At 35.9% G+C, this 10,044-nt stretch overlaps 1 long non-coding RNA gene across 3 annotated transcripts in view; it reads left to right on the top strand.

Moving 5' to 3' along the window:
* Positions 1–6,073: 6,073 nt before the first annotated feature.
* The window catches only part of LOC123454766, a 100,124-nt gene continuing 96,153 nt past the window's right edge, over positions 6,074–10,044 (top strand). For all 3 annotated transcript variants that reach the window (XR_006633474.1, XR_006633473.1, XR_006633472.1), the window contains exon 1: positions 6,074–6,241. This is a non-coding gene — a long non-coding RNA (uncharacterized LOC123454766). The remainder of the gene's footprint in view (positions 6,242–10,044) is intronic.

Here is a 10,044-nt window from a genome sequence, read left to right as displayed (position 1 = left end):
AGGTAAGTATGGATGGCTTACTGAACTCTGAAAAGTCCATGGTCAGGTAGGGAGGGGTAAGCAAACCCAACCGAGCCCTCTGTGTTTTATTTTTCAAGTATTAAGAAGAAAAGAACAAGTGAAAGAATCTCTAGACAAATTAGATATATGGCAGAAGACAGAAACAAGGGGAAATGGAATGGAATTCACAAGATGGCATAATCATACAGAACATGCCAAAAATAAAATTACCAAATGTAGTTAGAGCTGGACCTTGCATTAAGTCTAGTTTATTAGCATCATGACCCTTACTTATTCTGATTAAAGAACACACTTTATTGACATCCCTGAATTACAAGTCTTCTTTTGCTAAGAAGCAAATAGTGTGAGCACATTGTTACTAACAAGTTAATATGCAATTAAAGTTAAACACTTAAGAAAACTCATAGCCTTTATAATAAAACATGATATATGTGAAGAACACAGAATACTGCCTGGCTCATCATAATCAACAGGACAGCAAAAGAGATGTGAGAATGAACCTAGCAGATAAGATTCAAATTTATTTTGCCACTTGATAGCATGATGAGAAGGGAAAGATAGAAATTCTCTGTGTGATCATGAGCAAGTGTTACAAATTTTCTCATTTTCACTTTCCTCACATGCAAAATATGGATAGTTCATATTTGGGGATTTATTGTAAGAAATGGTAATAACAAAGGTAAATACCTTGGAACATTAAGTAGTAGCTCTTATTAAAATTATCACAATCAGTCCTATGACAATTGTAAACTTCCCTTCTAAAATTCATAAGCACTATAGCTTTTTTGAATTGCTATTGTTATTAAAGGACAGTTTTCTTATGATAAGAATCTGAGGTCTGAAACTATAAGAAGTATATTTTCTAAATTTCCTAACTATTAGTCTTTCATTTAGGCAGTTGAAAATCTTAGCTACAACATATACATACCCATAGCAGACATTATAAGCAAATATTTGAAATAATTTAGAATCCAATGTGTTTGATGCAAAGGAAAATAAGATAACTTTTATGATTCTTAGAAATATTAATTTGCTGATTTCTAAGCCTCACTGTGATTCAAAATGCCTTGTTGCGTCTTTAACATGGTATTGTTCTACACACAGCAGATGCCTTTATGTGGGGCATGGATTTCTACCCTCTGCTCCACTCAAGAAGCAGACAGAGTGGAGTCCTGCTGCAGCCTTGCTAGGTAGCTTAAGAAAAGGAAGACAGTCAGGAAAGTGAGAGAAAGAGGCCTCTTGCCTAGTATGGCAGCATTAGGTGAACTCAGGACCAAGGGCATGTGCCAGATTTCTATACACCAAACGTACTCCTACACAGGAATGAAGGAAGGGAGGAACGGGTCCCCTTGATTTGTGTTTATGAGATTGTAAATCATTCCTCCAGAAAAAAAAAAAAAAAAAAAAACAAAAAAAAAAAAACAGAAACATCCTCCCTTGAATAGATAACATGAATGCCAAAGTCAATGAATTACATTTAAAATTCTGGGTAAAACCCAAAAATTCAGACCTCTCTATTCATGTTAAAAATTGTATCTATCTATATTATACCTGTCTTTTATGTATTTCTCTATGTAGTGTGCTCATTCTAAAATAAAAATAGGTGAAGGAAAGAGCTGTAAAATGTAATGGTGACATAAAATTGCTTTCATCTGCATTTAATTCTAGCACCTCAAGTAATGAGCCAAATTATCTCATCTGTGGATAAACCAAGGTTAAGTTATAAAGACCTTAATATTTTCCTTATTAAAATGCCTTATTTATGAACTATGAATATCATGATTCAATGTATTCATTTCCTTAATTTTATAGATGCCCATTCTTTGTTGATATCACTTTGTGCAGAAATAATGCAAAAGGGAAAAAAAGAAAATTACTTATATAAGCATTAGTATGATTAATATTTGTGTGTTAGTTTCTAATACATGGTTGGTCTTATTATTTGTGATTGTCGTATTTTTTCAGTATGTGTGAATATCAAATTCATCTTTTAAAATAAACCAAGTTGAATGTGTTCCCTAAAAATTTATCAGCTATACCTATTCACAGTCACTATCTTGTTTATCATAAAGCTACACACATCTGCACTGATCACAATTAAAAACAGTGTAAAAGATTATTACTCCAATTACAGTTTGTTCTAATCAAAATACAGCCCTGCTCTCAGCACCGTGTGCCACCCCATGCTTTACCCTATGAAGGGAAGCCTCCATGGCTTCTTGCCTTTTCTTTTATCAATGAAGGTGTGTGGCTGCAGTGAGTTTATCTTTACCTTAAGGTAGGATTTTAGATACATTTCCAAAACTCTTGGACAAATATTTTTTCCTTTTTGTTTACATGAACTGACTTAAAGGAAATGCAGAAAAGCACAATTATGCCAATCAAAAAAGAAGCTTCTTAGTTTTAAAAAATTTAATCTTAAGGAACATTGCTCTCTAAAATTCTCAATATTATCAACTTTAAGAGGTTGAACAACTGCTAGATTGAAATATGCTCATGTTAAAGCAGTACAGACCTTACATAAAATATTTCTCAGAACTTTAATTTTAGCTAGTGTACAAAATAATGGGGTTCATTATACTATTTCATACATACATATTGTATCTTGTTCCTATTCATCCTTCTTACTAACCTCTCTCACCCCTCATTCTGTGGCTATTTCTCTATATTTTAGAGGCAATTTCTTTCTTTTTTTTTTACATATATAAGTTATAATGAAGTATATCTGTAATAGTTACTAGATGACATAAAATGAATACAATTTTAAAATTATAAATTCACATGAGAAAGTTATACTTAAAAGTCAGTGCAAAAGGCCAACCATTTGAACAAATGAAATACATAAGTGTAGACATATTCAATAAATACTTCATGGTTAACATTGTCATCCTGCTACTCAAGAAGGGAAAAAAATGGGAAAATATTCAGCATTTTGTATAATGGAATTTTTCTCCTTCACTGTTGTGTTAAAGGTGAAAATTTTGGCTTTGCTTCTCTTTAAATTTATGCTAAAATTTGGTACAAAGTAGGATGATTAAAGAAACTTCTACTTAGTTCATCATTTATAAAGAGAACCCATACTGTAAAATATATGTGCATTATCAAAGTTAAATGGCAAAAATGTAATTATTAAAAATGAACAAAACTAAGACCAGTGCTTCATACTCTTCAGACAAATGTTACATTCACAGTTTACAAATTTGTTTATCATAAAATCATTGAAAATGAATGTTCTGATATATGTCAAAAATAAGGAAGATAACCAATAAAACTATTTTCCCATTGCATTTTACTTGAAATATTTGAAAATACCACGTATTTATCAATATTTTTAAGTCATTTTTTAAAATTTAAAGCACGTATTAGCCTTTGAGCAATGACTGTCACAACTTGCATGTCTTATTGCTCTCCAGCCACAACACGACTGGACGTTTCTTACAGCATGAGGGTCTTGATAACTCCAGTTCCATCTATAGAAGACTACACCTTTTCCCAACCACATCCACCTCTCAGTGATTTGAAAAGTTTAATAATGTTCTCAAACTATGCAAAGTTTGTTTTATAAAATTAGCATCAAGTTCTTTGTCTCATTAGAAGACATCCCAGTGAACACATTATTGATCTAATTTTTCACATTATCCAAGAAGACCATCTTCTTGGAGTGGAATGGTTTCTATCTGTAGAAATATTAAAATATGTGAATCTCTGAGATCAAAAAGAATTATCAATCCAGTGAAATAAATCTCATATAGAAAAGAATGAAATGCTTGTATCATGACATTTTAATGTCACTTTGCAAAGGTGACATTAGAAACCTGAATGGTTGAGAGTGACAAAAATGCTTTTAATCTTGTAGCCACTTTGCAAGTTGATGTTTCCGGTGTGCTTAAACCTGAGGGGCCGGCAAGGGTTTCTGTAGGTGCGGGGTGTTCCCAGGAGGCAGATAGGACTTCACCCCTCTCAACATCTCAGTGTTGCAACACCGGGGGAATGCCATTTTAAAAGAAAGCCTTATAGACTTTTAAGAAAAAAAAAAAAAAATGCGTCCAATGTTTGAGAAACTGCAAATGAAAGCTGAAATGTTCCAAGGAAGCGAGCATAGAGAGTAAAGGAAAGTGAATGAGAAGACAGGGTCGTAGGGAAGGAGTGGAGGGAAGTGAGGGAAGAGAGAGCGAGAAGAGGAGGGAGGGGGAGGAAGAGAAGGAAGACTGCATCCCACTCCAACAGAAAACGACACCCCAAACTTAAAGCCTGACTATTTAAACTGGGGGCATAGCTTACCCTCACACATTCGTATTGTTCCAACAAGTAAACCCCGCGCCTCTAATCTTTGACTAATGAGGGCACCTTGCTTTCAGCTACCTTGTGGACCTCTAAACACAAACAGGCCCTTCTGGAGACTTCTCGACGGCCACTAGATGGCGCGAGAGCACCGTCCTGGAGCCGCCCGGAGCCCGCGGCGCGGGGGGCTTGGCTGCGGCCCCCGCTGGAGACCCGCGTGCAGCCAACTTAGGATGCTTTTTCTTTCAGAAAGATCTTTCTGGGTCGCACGGCGCTTCCCGGGACACAAAGGGAGTATTCTGCACCCCCCCCACCCCACCACCACACACACACACACACACACACACACACACACACACAAGCTCAGAAAATGTCGGATTAAATTTGGAATAGTAAAAATCATCCCAGTATTGACTAGGGCTTCCTGAGAACTTTACCTTTCAGCTCTTTGGGGGATTGTGTGGTATTTGTTATGCGGCCTTCTTAATAGGTAGTTAGAGGGAAAAGATCCCGCTGCGCTAGCTGGGCCTCTTCTGTCAAACAACTGAGAGCAAGTTTGCATATTCTCAGTCATCTTTCTTCTACTTGGTTGTGTGGGGTTTTTTTTTCCCCCCATCAAGAATTCCCTTTGTTTTTCCTCATCTGATATTATGGGGTTCCTCATTAAGGGCTGTAATATAGACTTAAAACTGCTATCAGAAAGGAAGCTACCACCCCCTTTAATATCCTCTAAGAGCAAAGAAAATCAAAACGTCTTTCTTACTCCTTCCCCAAATGAAATATTTTTGCTTGATTCAGAGCTCTTCCTGATCACAAGGCATTCTCTAATCCGTCCCAAACTTTGAGATATAGTTCTGCATTTGGTGGGCTTCCAGTTTCCCAATATGCATCACACTTCGGCCTCCCTGAATCTCCCAACAAGAACAATTACCATATTCCCCCAGACCTCATTACTATCTGCCTTCACAAAATGTCCATTGTAAAAGCTGTTTTGATCTTTTGGATAAGTGCCTTAATTTAAAGTAATAGCAAGGAGGTAAAATTAGGCCTCTAAGCCCAGCAGTGCATGAATGACAAATCTGCTGTAGTTAAGGTATATTTTTAAAATTCCTTTTAAAGTCTCACGGCAAATTTACATATGATCAAAAACGGTATTACACATTGGCAAACTGAAGTGCGTAATTTATTTCATGTGCTACTGATACAGCTATGTTTATACATATCATGCATTGTACAGTTTTGATATAAAATCGTACCCGCTAATGATCTGAAAGATTTTTAAAAGCATGTTTTTCATCTTTATCCACTCTTGAAACGTTTCTGCCCCCCCCCTTGCATAGTGTCTCAGAGTAAGATGTATCATTTTTCAAGTATTTTCTTAGCTCTGATTTCCATAAATTTATAAAAACCAGACCTTTTTTTTTATCAGGATATCCAATTAAGTAATTTAGTAAAACAAGGATTCAGCAATGTAATCATACCTCTTTAAAATGTAAATAGCAGAGAACCAAAGGGTATTTGGTAAAATTCAGTTCATAGGCAGCGTTACATCCTTTTTTAAAACTGTGTAGTCCTGGTTTATAAAAATAAAAATTAATCTGTGATATTAATGTATGAGATGAGTCATGTTTTAATTTGTCCTCATCTTTGATAACATCATACTTCTCACCTTGGATATAATTCCAAAAGTTCTTATGCTTAAGATGCAGTGAATGATGATCTATGGATAAATGAAGGTAGCATGTTAGGAGCCTTTTGTACCGGCAACTTAGCTTCCCCTGTGACGCAACTTACAACAGAATGTAATCTCTGTGTAATTCACAGTAATGTTCACCAGTTGATCATGCGAGATATAATTCAAGCAAACTAATATAAAGTGTGTTGGTCTGCAACACTCCAAAATAATTTCTTGAAGCGTGGTTTCAACTGGTTTTGAGAGGTTAGTATTTTTCTTCTTTTCCTTCCTTTTTTCTTCTATTCAATATATAGTTGCTCAGGTTGAAAACCCACATGGGTGTGTGTGTGTGTGTGTGTGTGTGTGTCCATTCTGTTTGAAAATTTTGCAGAAAAGTAGCAGTTTCTAATTTTTCTAAGCTTCATAATGGATTGTAATTGATTATGGTAATGAAAACTTTTTTGAGAAATGTTTTAATAGAAATATTTGGTCTCTGGCTGGGGATATAACTCAGTGGTAGAATGCTTACCCAGCAGCCCAGGTTCAGGCCCCTGAATTTGATACAAAATACAAAACAAAAAATAATATTTTAACCCATATGTAAATGAATGACCTTTTTATCCGGCAAGGTGGAAAACAAGGACACTTGTGTTTGTGGCAAAGAGTGACAGGTATGAGACATAGACTATTTGTTTGTTCGTCTGATATTCAAAGTTTGACAAAATGTAGTACTATTTTATGTAAAATAATCAAAGATAAAAATGAAAATAATTTTGCAAGAGTTTTTGTAGTTATATAGACAAAATTATGCAGACAAGTCCAAATTCAAATTTTATTTGTAGCCACACGAGGTTTAACTAGTATTCTAAGTGATTAATAATGCATTATATTCTCATTTAGCAATTCATTTTCTATAGCATTGGTGTGTTTATAACTACACACACACACAAAAATATTTACCAGATTCATTTAAATAACAGAATGCCTGTTTTTTTAAACTATGTCTTGTTTTTCTTAGAAGTTTTTTTTATCTTAAAATGGGTTGGTTTATTTTAATGAAAATTCTTTAATAATTAAGCTATTAAGATACTTAATGAACCCACTTACCCTAGTGACTGTATGTAGCACATGTGAAATCAGTGAGTCATGAGACATAAGTTCCTAAACTTTTCACAAATTTTTCTTATAGGCTGTGATAAAGATTCCATGGTCACTTTATTTCCTTAAGCAAGATTAACAGAGAGCTGTCAATGATTTATAAGCTGTTAATCAAATAAATACACTTCTTTGGGAAAAAAAAAGCATACAATGGCCCTTTTGTTGTTTGGAATACCATAAATTTGAATTATGTTTTTAAAATAAGAATCTTAAATTGGAACAAGTTAGGAAAAGATTTTCAAAGGAGGCCATAGAAAGCATATGGTTGACAGGAAACACTGCTAACATTTTAAGATGACTAAAATGCTTCTTTCTTTAATTTGCAAAATATAGAAGGAATGTTTTAAAAAAAACACCATTGACTTAGGGAAGGAGTCCCACATTTTTGCTGGCTATTTCATTTATCCTGTTCATAAAAACTTAGTCAACTTTCCCCGAAATCAAGAAAACTAGTTTAACAATAAAACAATCCCACTTTTTAACTTTTCTCAAATAACCTCCTCCCACAATGCACTGCTCTAGTCAATGGCCACCATGACAGCTGACCACCTCACACTCCTGCAGCTCTGCTGTCTCTGGGAACATTTAATTTCTCACCAACGGTCAACCACAAGACTGCCTCTCTGCTTTTGAGGATAACAGTGTCTGACAGACTTAAGTGATATAACAATAATGTAAAGTGTATGAAAGCCACAGGTGTTGGAGTAAAGGAAATATTGGACCTGCATTCCTTGATTACACCCACAACAATGTTTCTTTACTCCTCTGATTTTTTAATTGAGTGAATTATTTACAAAATGTGACATTCTTCAGAAAAGTACTAGGGTCAAGGAAGAGGGGAAAGGAGAGAGAAAGGAGGAAAAGATGAAGGAGGAGGGATCAATTATAATCCAGATAATCTGAGCAAGAAATAGGATATGAGAGCCTATCCTAATTTTAAAGGCTAGCTTGAGTTCATATACAGTTCTGTAACTTCTTTTTCTCTACCTACATTTCTTTCCACTTCTCATATGAACACAAGAACTCACATAACCTCACACAGCTGTTTGCCCCAAACTACAATGACGGGTTCATGTGTGTTGTTAATTCTTAGGAGTGACCATGCATACCTGGTCCTGATAATGGCTATAGTCTCATTACATTTCATTAAAATGGCCCTGGTAAGGGGCTCACAAGAAACAAGATGTACCCTGTTTTGGAAATGCAGATAACCAGAACCAAAATAAGCCCTTGTTCCACTTTCACTGAGTGTATATATATATATTCAAATGTATCTATATCTGTATGAATGTGAAGTCATTGCTGAATGAACTCAGACAAGATGATGGAAGAACAGCCTGAAACATAAACAAAAATAAATATGTGAACTATGATGTGAGCAATCAATCTGTTTGAACAGTTGAAACAGCATAATTTAGATGTTACCAAATATGTTTTAAATTTTCTTCATCAATCTTGCAGATTTTTATCATTTATTGAATGAATGATTGAGTGATGCATATATCTCCAAGTATATGACCTATAAAGTATATTGTTGTGTGCTAAAATGAAAAAAAATATATCTGCTAACAACTTCATCAGGAATCGAATGGCTTTGGTGGAATTAGAACTTAAGGCATCACAAACTTCAACACCCAGTTTAATGCTTTAACCACTAGGCAGCACTCTCACTCGCATGGGTAATGGAAACAACGCTGTCCTTTTGGTTCAGCTGTAGATGCCCCATTGATCTGTATCGCATGGCACTTAGCACTGGCTGAGTTGGCTAGGAAAAACAATGTTCAGTGTTCCATAGAAAATCAGACAACAAGGCTAAGACTTGCTATAGAACCAGGAAAATAGTGTGGGAGATGGGGAGGCAAACAACCCTGGAGAACGAACCTCATCCACATGATGTTCACAGCCAGTTCTTTTTTTTTTTTAATTGTCCACAAGAAGCCAAGTAATAGAGTGCAACTGTATTAAAAGTACAACTGCTTCTTCCTGGTGCAGATGTGGATCACAGGGAGAGAAACAACCAACAACTGAAGGCCCCGTTACTGCCCCATCCTCCTTCCCTCGTCCATTTAGACAATGACATGTTTTTCTTCGTGATGTCCCCCACACTCAGATTAGTGGTGGTAATGCTCAATGTTCTTGACATAGTTCTTCTGTGGCCTCTGACAGTCATTTTTGTGAAGACTATCCCAGCAATAAAACACCTAACCTTGAGTCTTTCACATGTCTTGAGCTTGGGTTACCCAAGTTAGCTAGACTTGCTTGGAAGTGTACTGAGGTGGCACGTGCTTCAATTCAACCTGCAGTGAGGTCAGACTGTAGAGGAATACACCATTTGATTCAGGTCAATCTTATTTTTCCTGAGGAACTTGTTCATTTCCCTGTGACCAAAACACACACAAAATAACACATTAAAAAAAAAAAAATCTACAAGTATCTAGAATTCCAGTTCCAGGTGTTTCCACTTGGAAGTCATATAAAATCATGATTTCTGGGCTGGAGAGATGGCTGAGTGGTTAAGCGCTTGCCTGTGAAGCCTGAGGACCCCGGTTCGAGGCTCGGTTCCCCAGGTCCCACGTTAGCCAGATGCACAAGGGGGCGCACGCGTCTGGAGTTCGTTTGCAGTGGCTGGAAGCCCTGGCGCGCCCATTCTCTCTCTCTCCCTGTATCTGTCTTTCTCTCTGTGTCTGTCGCTCTCAAATAAATAAATAAAAAATGAACAAAAATATTAAAAAAAATCATGATTTCTAGTTCAATAAGAGTTGTCTTTCAGAGCTTCAGAATAATTGAGGGATTATGTGGAGCCACATGAATGAAGAGCACATTTTATTTATAAACTTACCCACACGTCTGCATAACATGATGACAATACTTGTGCAACTGTGTGAGGGCACATGTCTGTGACATTTCTG

Source organism: Jaculus jaculus, chromosome 14, assembly GCF_020740685.1.
Source record: "Jaculus jaculus isolate mJacJac1 chromosome 14, mJacJac1.mat.Y.cur, whole genome shotgun sequence".
Taxonomy (NCBI): domain Eukaryota; kingdom Metazoa; phylum Chordata; class Mammalia; order Rodentia; family Dipodidae; genus Jaculus; species Jaculus jaculus.
The sequence above is the reverse complement of the archived record's forward strand: the minus strand, read 5'-3'. Positions and strand labels throughout refer to the sequence as shown.